General features: G+C 47.4%; 1 protein-coding gene across 1 annotated transcript in view; it reads right to left on the bottom strand.

The window, feature by feature from the left end:
- Positions 1-13,374, bottom strand: part of RPP40 (ribonuclease P/MRP subunit p40) — a 44,607-nt gene that overhangs the window by 26,120 nt on the left and 5,113 nt on the right. The gene's annotated exons all lie outside the window — the stretch shown is intronic.

Raw genomic sequence — 13,374 nt, 5'->3', positions numbered from 1 at the left:
CGGTTAGAATATGTCTTAGTGTAGATCTTTTGGTATTTACCTGCACAGTGTTCTCTTAGTTTCCTGAATCTGTGGTTTGGTGTTTATCACTAATTTGGAGAAATTCTCAGCCTTTATTACTTCAAATATTTCCTCTGTTCCTTTCTCTCTTCTCCTTCTGGTATTCCCATCATGTGTATGTTACACCTTTTGTAATTCTCCCACAGTTCATGGATATTCTGTTCTGTGTCTTTCCTGCTTTTTGTAATAGGGAAGAACAAATCTGACTCCATATTAGACCTGCTTCTTTTACTTTATCCTTTGTGGTTCTATTGCTTTTGCTACAAGTTAATTAGTAAAGGGATGTTGCCTATAACTTAAAGTATACAGAATGGCCCATTTCCTGGAACCTGGCCTCCCATGCCTGACTGTTTAGCTCACAGGAAACATCCTGACCAGGTCCACCTGTGAATGCCTGCAAGAAAGAAGAAATTCCCCGTCTGCTGGCTTTCCAAACAAAGCCACTATTCGTGGTCCCAACACCTCGTCTCTCGATCAATTGGCCTTTCGTGCGGTAAGCAGTGCAAGCTTGGACTCGGTGACATTTTTTTCTCTTTGATTTTCAGTTTGGGACTTTTCTGTTGATCTATCTTCAGACTCACTGATTCTTTCCTCTGCCATGTCTAGGTGATAATGAACCCATCAAAGGCATTCTTCATTTCTGTTACATTGTTCTTGATTTCTAGCATTTTCTTTTGATTCTTTCTTAGAGTTTCCATCTCTCTGCTTACATTACCCACCTGTTCTCACAAGTGTCCACTACCTCCATTAGAACCCTTAGCTTATTAATCATAGTTATTTTAATTCCTGGTCCAGTAATGCCAAAATTTCCACCATATCTGAGTCTGGTTCTGATGCTTGCTCTGTCTCTTCAAGCTGCGCTTTTTGCCGTATAGTACACTTTGCAACTTTTTGTTGAAAGGTAGACATGATGTCCTGGGTAAAAGTAAATACGCTTTTAGGGAGAAGCTCTGTTTGTACGGCTAGAAGTTAAGCTGTGTTTGCTCTTTGCTGTAGTTGTAGGTGTTAGGGGCTGAAATTTCCTGTGTCCTTGTTTTTGTCTCCCCATCATCTCTGGGGTTTCCTAGAGTCTTTTTCTTAAATGTGGTTTGCAGTTCTTTCTACTGTAATCTCCTGTGATTCTATAGGAGCCCTTGGATGTGGTGGTGAGGTGTCTATCAGACCTCACCATGCAGTGAGCCTGTGCCTAGGGCTGTGACCTGCCAGAGTGCTTCTCAGCCGACCACTCCACTCCCCTGTCCCCACTCGGGGGACACAGGAGGGTAGAGGAGGCTGCAGTTGGGCATTTCCTGTCCCCCAGGACTCTGAGGCTCTGGTAATTCCCAAGGTGGTTGGGCTCTGTGAAAGTTTCCTTGAGGAAGGGCTTATGATATGGCTTATATTAAAAAAAAAAAAGGTACAAGTGAACTTATTTACAAAACACGAGTCACAGATGTAGAAAACAAACTTACGGCTACTGGGGGGGAAGTGGGGGTGGGGGAGGGATAAATTGGGAGACTGGGATTGACACATGCACACCACTGTATATAAAATAGATAACTAGGGGCTTCCCCGGTAGCGCAGCAGTTAAGAATCCGCCTGCCAATGCAGGGGACACAGGTTCGAGCCCTGGTATGGGAAAATCCCACATGCTGTGGAGCAACTAAGCCTGTCTGCCACAACTACTGAGCCTGTGCTCTAGAGCCCGCGAACCACAATTACTGAAGCCCGTGAGCCACAACTACTAAGCCTGCACTCTAGAGCCTGCGAGCCACAACTGCTAAGCCCACATGCCATAACTACCGAAGCCCACGCACCTAGAGCCTGTGCTCCGCAACAAGAGAAGCCACCGCAATGAGAAGCCCGCACACTGCAACGAAGAGTAGCCCCTGCTCGCCACAAATAGAGAAAGCCCGTGCGCAGCAATGAAGACCCAACGCAGCCAAAAATAAATAAATAAATAAATAAATTTTAAAAATAAAATAAAAGATAACTAATAAGGACCTACTGTATAGCACAGGGAACTCTTCTCAATATTCTGTAATGATTTATATGGGAAAATAATCTAATAAAGAGTGGATAGGGACTTGCCTGGTGGTCCAGTGGTTAAAACTCCTCGCTTCCACTGCAGGGGGCACAGGTTCGATCCCTGGTCGGGGAACTAAGATCCCGCATGCCACACGGCACGGCCAAGAAAATGAATAAATAAATAAATTAATTAAAAAAGAGTGGATATATGTATATGTATAACTGATACACTTGGCGGTAGACCAGAAACTAATGCAACATTGTAAATCAACTATACGCCAATAAAAATTAAAAAAGAAGAACAGAATGCTCTGGGCTTATTTCTAAAGGGCTACCCCTCCCCTCCCCTGTGGAAACATGGAAAGCAGGAGAGAGTTTTTCTCTAACGCTCAGCCTGAACAGCCAGTGGGGCTCCTGGAGGTGGGCTCACAAAAGTGTGGGGCGCCTTACGTAAGGCTGGCCTCTCTTAATTTTTAATCTTCAAGCTTGTGCGCACTGAGCCTCCAGCAACTTGCCAATTAACATTTTCCTTTTCCAGTACTGGCTCTGGTGCTAGCTTCTGTGCTGAGCTACGATTCCTGGTAGTCCCCTGTCCCCAGTTTTGGAGGTAGCAGTTTGCCCTGGACTTCAGTTCTCTGAGGAATCCAAGAAAAGCTATTGATTTTCAGTTTGTTCCACTTTTTTCTTGTTGTGAGGACAAGAGGGACAGGTCAGGCTGGAAACCAGGAGTCTCATTTAGTTTTTTCCCAAGTTTTTTTTTTTTTTTTCTATGACAAAGGCTGCTGCATCCTTACATATGTCTTTTGAGGCACATGGGCCTGCAGTTCTGTTACACCAGGAGTGAAATACCTGGTCCTAGGATATGCTGATTTTCAGGTCTACCACACAGTGCCAAACACAGTAGACTCCCCCAGCTGTCACTGAGACCCCACTGCTCTCTAACACTTGCTGCTGCCAGTCTTTCTACTCTCAGCTGTTCTAGAGGGTGTGTATAAAATCTCACTGTGATTTTAGTTTGACTTACATGATTTTAAAGGAAGTTGAAGACCATTTGGATAGCTTCTTTTGTAAATTACATGGTCAGGTCTTCTACCCATTTTTCTATTAAATTGTGCCTTCTACTTATTGATTTATAGGAGTTCATTACATATTGTGGACATGAGCCCTTTGTCAGTTTTGTGTTGCCTCTATCTACTCCCACTTGGTGATTGCCTCTTCACTCTCTTAATGATATCTTTTAATAAACAAATTTTTAATTTGAGCGTGATCCAAATTATCAGTCTAGGGGACTTCCCTGGTGGTCTAGTGGGTAAGACTCCATGCTCCCAATGCAGGGGGCCCGGGTTCCATCCCTGGTTGGGGAACTAGATCCTGCATGCATGCCACAATTAAGAATCCGCACGCTGCAACGAAGATCCCGCATGCCGCAACGAGGACCCGGTGCAGCCAAAATAAATAAATATTAAAAAAACAAAACAAAAGAAACAAATTATCAGTCTCTTCCCATATAGCTGCTGGGTTGTTTTTTTTGTGTGTGTGATCTGTTTAAGAATTCTTTCCCTACCTCTAGATCATAAAAAAAATTGATCTTAAGAAAGTTTATTTTCTAACATTCAAATTTAAAGCTACATTCTTTCCAGGGACTTCCCTGGCAGTCCAGTGGTTAAGATGCCATACTTCCAATGCAGGGGGCGCAGGTTCGATCCCTGGTTGGGGAACTAAGATCCCACAAGCTGCATGTTGTGGCCAAAAAAACCCCCAACAAACAGTTACATTTTCTGGAATTAATTTTTGTGGATGATATAAGATCGATTTCAAGACTTGCCTTTTTACATGTGGCTATCCAAATGACCCAGCACCTTTATTTTGTTTTAATGTATTTTTATCACTAATCTACAGTACTTCCTTTGTCATATATCATATAGGCACATGTGTGGGTTGGTTTGGGGGCTCTGGTCTTTTCTACAGGTCTATTTTTTATTCTTGTTTCATTATTACTGCCCTAATTGCTGTAGTTTTGTATTGCATTTTGCATCTATGGAGTAGTTTCTCTTATTTAGTTGTTCTTCTTTAACAATGTCTTGGCTTTTTCTGGCCCTTGGCAGCTCATAGAGATTTTAGAATCAGACTGTCAACTTCTGTTTTTAAAACATTGCTGGGATTTTCATTTATTTCGTATAAATTTTTAACTGAATTTTATTTTCACAATGGTCCTTTCCTCTGTTTCTGACTTTTACTATTATAATTTTGACATTTAGTAGGTGATGACAGCAGGGTTACAAGCTATCAGAAAGCAGGGACAGTATTTTGTATAATCTTCTAAGTGTTAAACATGTCCTACAAGAAGAAAATCCTTTCAGATAACGTTTATAACTGGTCATTACAATAGATTTGTTAGGCTAACCATCCAATCAAGGTTGGTGGGTCAGTCTGGCATTTTACGGGAATCTCCAAACCCTGGGAAGGAGAGATGGAGCTCTTGATTATTTTCACTGAAACAATGATAGCAGGATTCTCAAACTCCCGGAGGCCTGTGGACATGTTCTCAATGAGCCCAGGTTCCTCAAAAGTACTTTTAAATGTCTTATTTTAGATGATAATCTAAACAAATGGAGATGTATATATTCTGGATCTTTTAGGTGACCTTTATTTTCATAACCAAGTCACGTAATTTCTATGCCCAAAATTATAACAAGGAAATCCAGAAATCCATATGTAAAGGTTTTGATGTTTCCTTATCAAGAGTCACAGATTCACCAAAATCCTGTGACCCTCACTCCACCTGGCTGACCTGAGATAACTACTGGATGGGGCTTCAAGTCTCCCAGTGTTTTCTGTCTCAGTGAGCTGCAGAAACACCTACCAGACTTTAATAGTGGTTGACATTGTCATTATTTTAAATACGAGGGTAGATTACCGCAATATAAGAGTAAAATATGGCTTCCAGTCTCACAAACGTACAAGTGTGACAAATATTTTAATTTCTTCATAATAAGTGTGTTTCCTGAGACCGCCACAACCGTCTACCAGAGCAGGCGTGAAGCTGCCCACACACTGCACTCGGCCTGTGAGCCCATCAGGGTCCAAGGTTGAGCTGGACACAGGAGTGGCCTCCTGGAGACTTTGTCTGCTGGTTCACTTCCGGGGGGACAGGGAGTCAGACGCCTCTTCTCCCCATGGAGCTGCCCTGTGGCCCAATAGCCCGGGTGCCCACCCTCACTGTGGGGATCACGACCCGTCTACACTGGGAGCAGTTGGGGTGGGAGTGGGGAGGGGCTGTATCTACTAATTACACAGAGAAGCGTCAGGGGCCACGGATGGGGGAGACGGGATGAGGAAGCAGAGTAAACAAACTGGGTCACATACAGAAGCAGAGTCGGCGACGGCTCAGAGGTGTGAATCTGCCCACTTTAAACAAAGTGATACCAATGAGTGCAATGTCTGGGCACAGGCCGAGGTTTATAAGCTCTCTCTCTGTTTTTAAAATTAATTTATTTAATTAATTTATTTTTGGCTGCGTTGGGTCTTCATTGCTGCGCGCGGGCTGTCTCTAGTTGCAGCGAGCGGGGGCTACTCTTCGTTGTGGTGCGCGGGCTTCTCATCGCGGTGGCTTCTCTTGTTGCAGAGCGTGGGCTGCAGGCATGTGGGCTCAGTAGTTGTGGTGCACGGGCTTAGTTGCTCCGCGGCATGTGGGATCTTCCTGGACCAGGGCTCAAACCTGTGTCCCCTGCACTGGCAGGCGGATTCTTAACCACTGTGCCACCAGGGAAGTCCCTCACATATATATTTTTAAAGCAGCAACTCATTTATTAGATTAAGGAAAACAAATGAAAATAAGCAGAATGTTGCAGACCCTCTTATCCAGTGTTCAGTGATATCAGACGTCCTTAATGTTCATCCATAAGTAATTCTGATAAAGGACCCACTGGCGGTGCAGTTAGAGGTTGCATATATGGGATCTGTCTGTTAATCCCTGAAGGCTTCACCCAAACATTTAGAGCAGCTCAAAATAAACAAGCCAAGTAGGCAAGTCTTCTCAAAACTGGGGAGGTGATGTGCTCCAGAGACCTGGACCGCAGGGGCTTTGAAAGGACGCTCCTTGGAACGATCACCTAACCTTCCAGGTGTCAGCGCTGCCTCTGTGGCCTCAGAGAGGAGCGTCGCATGCCCACAGGCCTTCTGAGGAAGCAGCCGTGCCTTCCCACCACTCTGGCTCACAGGGGAGGTGCTGGGCCCACGGGCAGCTAACTTATAGGATGACCTCCGTCTTAGGAGGTGGACTGGGGCGAGGTGTCTGCCCGGCAGGAAGGAGAGAAACTATATGAAGCAATCGCATCCCTTCTTTGTGGGGACCTGAATGTGAGACCTATAGGGACCCTCAGCACTTGCCAGTCTGCAGGAGCATGAAGGAGGCAAGGAGCAGAGGGGCAGCAGTGACGGGTCAGGACGGCCCATGACCAAGCAGAGGCTGCAGGAGCCAAGTCCCCACGACAGCAGCTCCTGGAGCAGCAGATGCCCGCTCATGGGGAGACAGCCAGTCGCTGAGTCCCGGAGGCGCTGTCCAAGGCCAGACCCGGCTGTGCACAGACAGCCTTCCTTCTTTCCTGGCCCCGACAGCCTGGTGAGGCTGTTTCTGTTCCTCCCCTTCCAGCTTCCTTAGCTCACCTGGAAGAGCCTAATTAACACAGGTGTACGTTGAGCCCTCCCTGGCTTCAATATTCCAGAGTTATACTGAGCACAGTAAAAACTCGCTAACTCAGACTGACTGCTCCAAACTTCTACTTATTCCATTTGGATTAAGCTGAAGTTTATTTTGCTCAGCAAAATTTTATTACACAGAGCTCAAATTGAAAAGAGAGGGCAGAGAAATTATTTTAAATATTTCAGAGAACAAGCCATTAATTTAATATGTTAATTTCAAACTATTTTATCTGTTTATTAAAAATTTATGACCCGGGAACTTCAATTAGGTAGAATGAATAGATATTGTTAACCTTTATGCTTTTCTTTTCAATGAATATGTACTGATCCTCTCTATGGGCCAGGCTCTGTGCTAAGAACCAGAGCACAGAAGCATGGAGTCAATCAAGTACGGCATGGTAGCGTGTGTTACTTTTAAAAATAAAGTAAAAGTACACCATAAAAAATATCTTTGATTGTTGGTTTTGGCCGCCCATCTCTCTCTCTCTCTCTCTCTCTCTCTCTCTCTCTCTCTCTCTCTCACACACACACACACACACACATACACACACACACACAGAGGTATATAAAGGGCTTCGCCCTGCAGCAGCTTAGACACTGGTGGGGGAGACAGTCAAACACGGGCATGACCACCCTGCTGAGATGATGCTGAGACAGAGGTGGACGTGGTGTGTTAACAAGCCCGGGGGAGGAGCATCTCCAGGGTGGGATCCAGAGCGAGCCCCTGGGGATGACTGGAGCTGAGCCTCCAGGGTGAGTCTAGGTGGCCTGGTGGAGAGGAGAGGGCACCAGGCAACCACAAAGAGTTCAGCGGGCCTGGAGCCCACGTGGCAGGAACAGTGAGAGGCACGGTCGGCTCTCAGTACCGCAGTCGTGTTCCGTGAACTTGCTGCCAACCCTGGAGGGTGAAGGCTGGACCTGCTGCTCCTGGGAAGTGTGGAGTCTGGTTCCTGGAAGGTGAAGGCTGGACTGCTGCTCCTGCGAACTGTGGAGTCTGGTTCCTGGAGGGTGAAGGCTGGACTGCTGCCCCTGGGAAGTGTGGAGTCTGGCTCCTGGGAGCCTCTGGTCACATTTTGTCAACCAAACCTGGTTTGTGTTCTCTAGGCTCGTGCGCCAGGTCTTCAAACAACAAGCCTGGGGCGGCGTGGACCGCCTGCTCCTTCGCCTGGATGACACTCAGCGGGTATTTCCATCCGCAGGTGTCACGTTCCTGCCAGGTCACCTGGGAACATGAGTCAGCCACCCAGCTCCGAAGGGTGTGGCACACAGACGCCCACAGCCGTGTCCCCGTGGCCGTGGACATCTTCGGCTTTCCTCACGATGATGCTCACCATGAATTTTTTTAATCAGTTGTCACCTCAGAATCCACAGGTTTAGCCGCCTTTCCACCTTTTCCGTCACTTCATCATGTGCTGCCTTTAGTGCTTTCTGGAGGAGCGTCATTACGGGAAGCCCCTCTTCCTCTCTGTGGTGTGCTGTGCTGCTGACTCACCAGCCTGACCTCACAGCCAACAGCACTGCCGCTCACGCTGAACAAAGCTCACCTCACACACCCATTTTCCCCATAAGGCAGGTCACAGCCTTCCTGCTCTTAGGGGCACTGGACAGGACTTCAGCCCTAGGCCTGGGGGCCATTTAAACAGCAAAATCACCCACAAAAAGCACAAAAATACAAAACACACGGCGCTGGCTAGACAGTAGAAAGGACAGCTGTTCACAGCATGAGCTGGGAGGTCTGAGGAGCTGCCCGAGGGCCATTCTGGTCCGCAGGCCCTGGCGTGGGGCTGGGCATGGGGGGTGAGGGAGGGATTGAGGGTTGGGGGCCACCCCCAGGCTCCTGCGCTGGGAAGAGAGCACGTAGGGCAGGGGGCGAGAGCTCTGGCCTTGGAGCAGAGACGTTGGGCGCACGTCCAATGCACCGCTCACTGCCGCGTTGCCTTAGATCTCTCCCTAATTTCTCTGCACTTCACTGCTTTCACCTCTCGTGTACAGCTTCTGTGTGATGGGACAACAGCACCGCTCGGAGCTGCTCTGAGGTTGAAATGACCGCAGGTGCTTTTCACTTAAATAAGGAAAGTAGGCGAAGGGGCCGCATTTGGGGTGGGGGGGGGACTCCCGCTGGACACGGTAGCTGGACGTGCCTGTGGGCATCTGTGTGCCACACCCGGTTGGCCGGTGACATGACCCTGAAGCAGAGATGGCAGCGGGCAGTGGTTAGCAGGTAGGTAGCTGCTACCGCCATGAAGACTGGGTAGCTCCAGCATCACAGGTCCAAGCCGACATTTAAGAGGAGCGCCCGACAGAGCTGGAGAAAGAGCAGCAGAAGCAGAAGAGCCAGGGGAGGCTGGGCAACGGGAGGCAGGAGGGAAGAGCTCCGGGAGGAAGGGTGCTGAGTCAGGGCTCCGCGCAGCACAGCGCTTTTGAGCCGGGAGGGACCCGCGAGCTCCTGCAGTTGAATCCCCTAATCTATCCTGATGAAGAAATCGAGATGCAGAGAAGTGAAGTGAGTTGCTTGAGGTCTCACTGTGATTTTGTAGCAGGAGACCCTAATTCCTAAGGAATAATAAAATACTTTAACAAATATTCTGAATTCAAAGTTGTTCCTGTTGGGCTTCCTTGGTGGCGCAGTGGTTAAGCATCCGCCTACCAATGCAGGGGACATGGGTTCGAGCCCTGGTCCAGGAAGATCCCACATGCTGTGGAGCAGCTAAGCCCGTGCGTCACAACTACTGAGCCTGCGCTCTAGAGCCTGCGAGCCACAACTACTGAGCCTGCACTCTAGAGCTCATGAGCCACAACTACTGAGCCCGTGTGCCACAACTACTGAAGCCCGTGCTCCTAGAGCCCGTGCTCTGCAACAAGAGAAGCCACCGCAATGAGAGGCCCGTGCACCACAATGAAGAGTAGCCCCCGCTCGCCGCAACTAGAGAAAGCACGCACGCAGCAACAAAGACCCAACACAGCCAAAAAAAAAAAAATTGTTCCTGTTAAGTCACACTGTACTTTTTCCCAATTTGACAAAATTAGTGAGATGTTATTGACATGAGAAGAGCTATTGACCTCTCCATGTACTAAGGAGCTGTATAGTCAACCAAACTGTGCCTCTTAGATCTATTTACAGTGTACATTTAACAAATCATGCTCTAAAAAGTTTTAAAAAAATTTGGAGTCAGGGCTTCCCTGGTGGCGCAGTGGTCGAGAGTCCGCCTGCCAATGCAGGGGACACGGGTTCGTGCCCCGGTCTGGGAAGATCCCACATGCCGCGGAGCGGCTGGGCCCATGAGCCATGGCCGCTGAGCCTGCGGGTCCGGAGCCTGTGCTCCGCAGCGGTAGAGGCCACAGCAGTGAGAGGCCCGTGTACCACAAAAAAAAAAAAAAAAAAAATTTAAAGTCATAACTCATGTTAAAAATCAGACAACAGATCCAAAATGGAGTTACTTATGCCAAGCCCCACATCACCAAACAGAGACTTAATCACAGTTTCCCCCTCTCCCAGAAATGGAATTTCGACCAATCAGAAATCACCTGGCCAGCACCACTTAGGTCATCTGCCTGATAGACCCCCGCCATCCCCTAAAGAAAAGTAACCTTACAATTAGCAACCATACTTTTGGCCTGGTATAATTTCCTTGTTCCCGCTCCCTTCTGCCTTTAAAATCTCATTTTGTGCAGCTCCTCAGAGCTCCTTTCTATCTGCTGGACTGGATGATGCCCATTCCATGAATCATGGAATAATTCTGTTGAATTGAATTGAATTCTGTTTAATTCTGTTTTTTAACACTCAAACTGTGTATTTTAATATATGTAAATTATACCTCAATAAAACACAGTTTTAAGACAGAGCAAATGAAAAGTTTAGCTGTTTAAACAAAAAAGTAATTATATTCTAAGGTGTTTTGTATACAGAGACCCAAGGGATAGAAATACTGAATATCTGGAACTCGATCCTTCTTGCAGCTTTTCAGGAAACCACTTATGCCGCATTCTGGCTTTTGCTTTCCCTCACCGTGAAGCAGGAATCTCATCTTGCTCATGGTTTATAACACACATGAAATTCCTGAATAAAAATATTAAATACTGATTATTGTCTGATGAATATTATCTAACCACATTTATAAATAACAGGCAAGTTAGAATAACAAATTATAGCCCATGTGAAAGTATATACAAATTTATGCGTATATCAATATATACCAGTAGGGAGAAAAAGCCACAATTATCAATGAACAAAGAGAGAAAATCTCTTTCATAGAAAATTATTGGGATCGATCAAAACAATAAAAAAATTTTGCAACTGATCTTTTTTCACTTCATTGTTTAATGTCATTTGGGCTCTGCCTAGCTCATATAAAATTGAACGTGATGTAAATAGTAGGAAACTATAACAACTGCTGGCTTTTGTCTACAGAATAAGGAGAACCAAATGATGAAACTGTTCTGAAGATACGCCACGTCATTTATTCAAAAGTCACCCTGCTTCAGGAATCCAGGAGTTGCCGTGACGGAGCTTTGCATTTCTAGAGTCCACACAGCTACGAGTCAGGGCTCCTCAGTCTCAGCACTACTGAGACTCGGGGCATCTGGATCATTCTTTGCTGTGGGGCCGTCCTGTGCATTGTATGATGTTTGCAGCACCCCTGGCCTCTACTCGCTAGAAGCCAGTGGCACTCCCTACCCCAACTGGTGACAACCAAAAGCATCTCCAGACATTGCCAAATGGCCCCCAGCGAGGACCGCTCCCACGACAGCGTTTCTGGGCTGGGGGGGCCACAGGTCCATAGACAGCAGTGAGTCTGTGCCCAAACTGACACCTCCCAATAGGTGGGCAGATGCAGCAGCTCCTCAGTGCTTGGACCCCCCTCCCCTTCCCCAGGCAGAAGCAGAGGCACAGGTGGGGCTGTTTGCATGGCACCTGGCAGGAGCTGGGGTCATGGGCAAGTCTGGTCTGTTCAAGGCACTGTCCCTCCTCCCAGGACCCTTGACTCACCTCCCTATGCCCTGCAGCTGGAACAGCCTTTTGTTTGTCCCTTAGCTCCTCAAACTAATTATATAAAAAGTTTTCTCTATGATTAGTTAATATTATAAACATGTTGACATTTTGCTGAACAAACAAAAACCTGATAAAAGACAGCCTATCTTTGAGTTTTCTATTTTCATACGTACAGAACTTGAAAATTAGACTGAACGCACAGAGCAACAAAGGAAGTGATATCACCAAGCCGAAAGGGGTCTCAGGGCTGAGCTTCCAACACAATCACACACATTTCAGTCTCGGTGGCTGCACTTGGGGCGATTGGTGTCACACTGGAAGCGCAGACATGGAGAACCTCTGTCACCACAGCAAGCTGTCAGATGCACTGTCTCAGAGAATACCTAGGTCACGGGCGTTATTTTATTTTATAGCTGAGCCACTAGGTCCTAGAGGATGTATAAAATAATCTACCTAAAGAGAAGCCGTGAGCTCAGGGCAGAACCAACACTGGCGACCAGACCAGTGAAATTCACTCCTGGGCCCTTTCCCGCGTGCCACCTCACCGTAGGTCCAAACCTGGAATGCCTCATGAGGTTTTGGTCTTGTGGCTTAAAAACTGGGGTCGGTGGGGAAAACAATCGCAAATAGTTAAGAGGATGGACCAACGCTAAAGTTTTACTCCAGTTCAATAACCACATGCCTGTCTGCCTGCCATGTACTAGGAACCCTGTCCCAGTGGGGGACACAGACTGAAACCCACTCAGCATCAGTACCAAGTAGTCAGAACATAGGTAAATGTAAGCACAGGGCCCTGCCTGGGATGGGAGGGGCGGGGAAGAGTGGTTAGGATGGAGGTGGCATCAGAGCAGAGAAGGTGGGAAGGTGCTCAGGATGGAGGGAGCTGCGTGCCTAGGACACGGAGGACCGGACAGCATGGCGGGCCGGGCTGTTTCCGTGACAGCGCCCACATCTACATCTCAGGACAGACTGCTGCCTCTGTCCACTGGCCACACCCCCCGTGGAAGTCCCACCTCAAGGCAGCCCTCCCTGCACAGACGCCCCCTCTCACCCCACGGCTCCCACTCAATCTGCTTCTCATCTTCTGTACTCGCCCTGCTCAGTGGCACTCCCGTCCGAGCAGGCTAACACTTCTGGAGCCTAAGAACCAGACTCCTCTCTCTCTCATGCCTGAGATCCAACCTGTCACTGAATTCTATTCCTTTTCTTTGAGAGCTCTAGAATCAAAAGGGTAGTGGCAGTAATGCCCCTCAGGCAACAGAGGGTATCCCCCCCCCCTTACAGGGCAGTTGCTGGCTATAATGCCCTATGGGTCAATGGTGGCCTCTGTGTTTTGGGATAAACACCCCAAGGGCATTCCCTTCCTTTTCATATACAATGTGATGCCCAAGGGCAGGTGGGTTCATCAAACTCTCTTTAAGGCCTTAGAGCCTATGTAGTCCTATTCTTCCCATAAAATTAGGTCAGGCTTGTTATTCTTTAGTAAAACATACAAAAGTTTGGCCATAAAAGAGAAATTTGGAATCCAATTAGAGCAATAACCAACTAGCCCAAGAAAACCTCACAGTTGGCACTTAGTTTTGGGAAACTTAGGACATGATGAAGTCTATCTGGAC

This window comes from Lagenorhynchus albirostris, chromosome 10, assembly GCF_949774975.1.
Source record: "Lagenorhynchus albirostris chromosome 10, mLagAlb1.1, whole genome shotgun sequence".
In the NCBI taxonomy this organism is placed as follows: domain Eukaryota; kingdom Metazoa; phylum Chordata; class Mammalia; order Artiodactyla; family Delphinidae; genus Lagenorhynchus; species Lagenorhynchus albirostris.
Note: the sequence above shows the minus strand (reverse complement) of the source record. Positions and strands in the feature narration are given on the sequence as shown.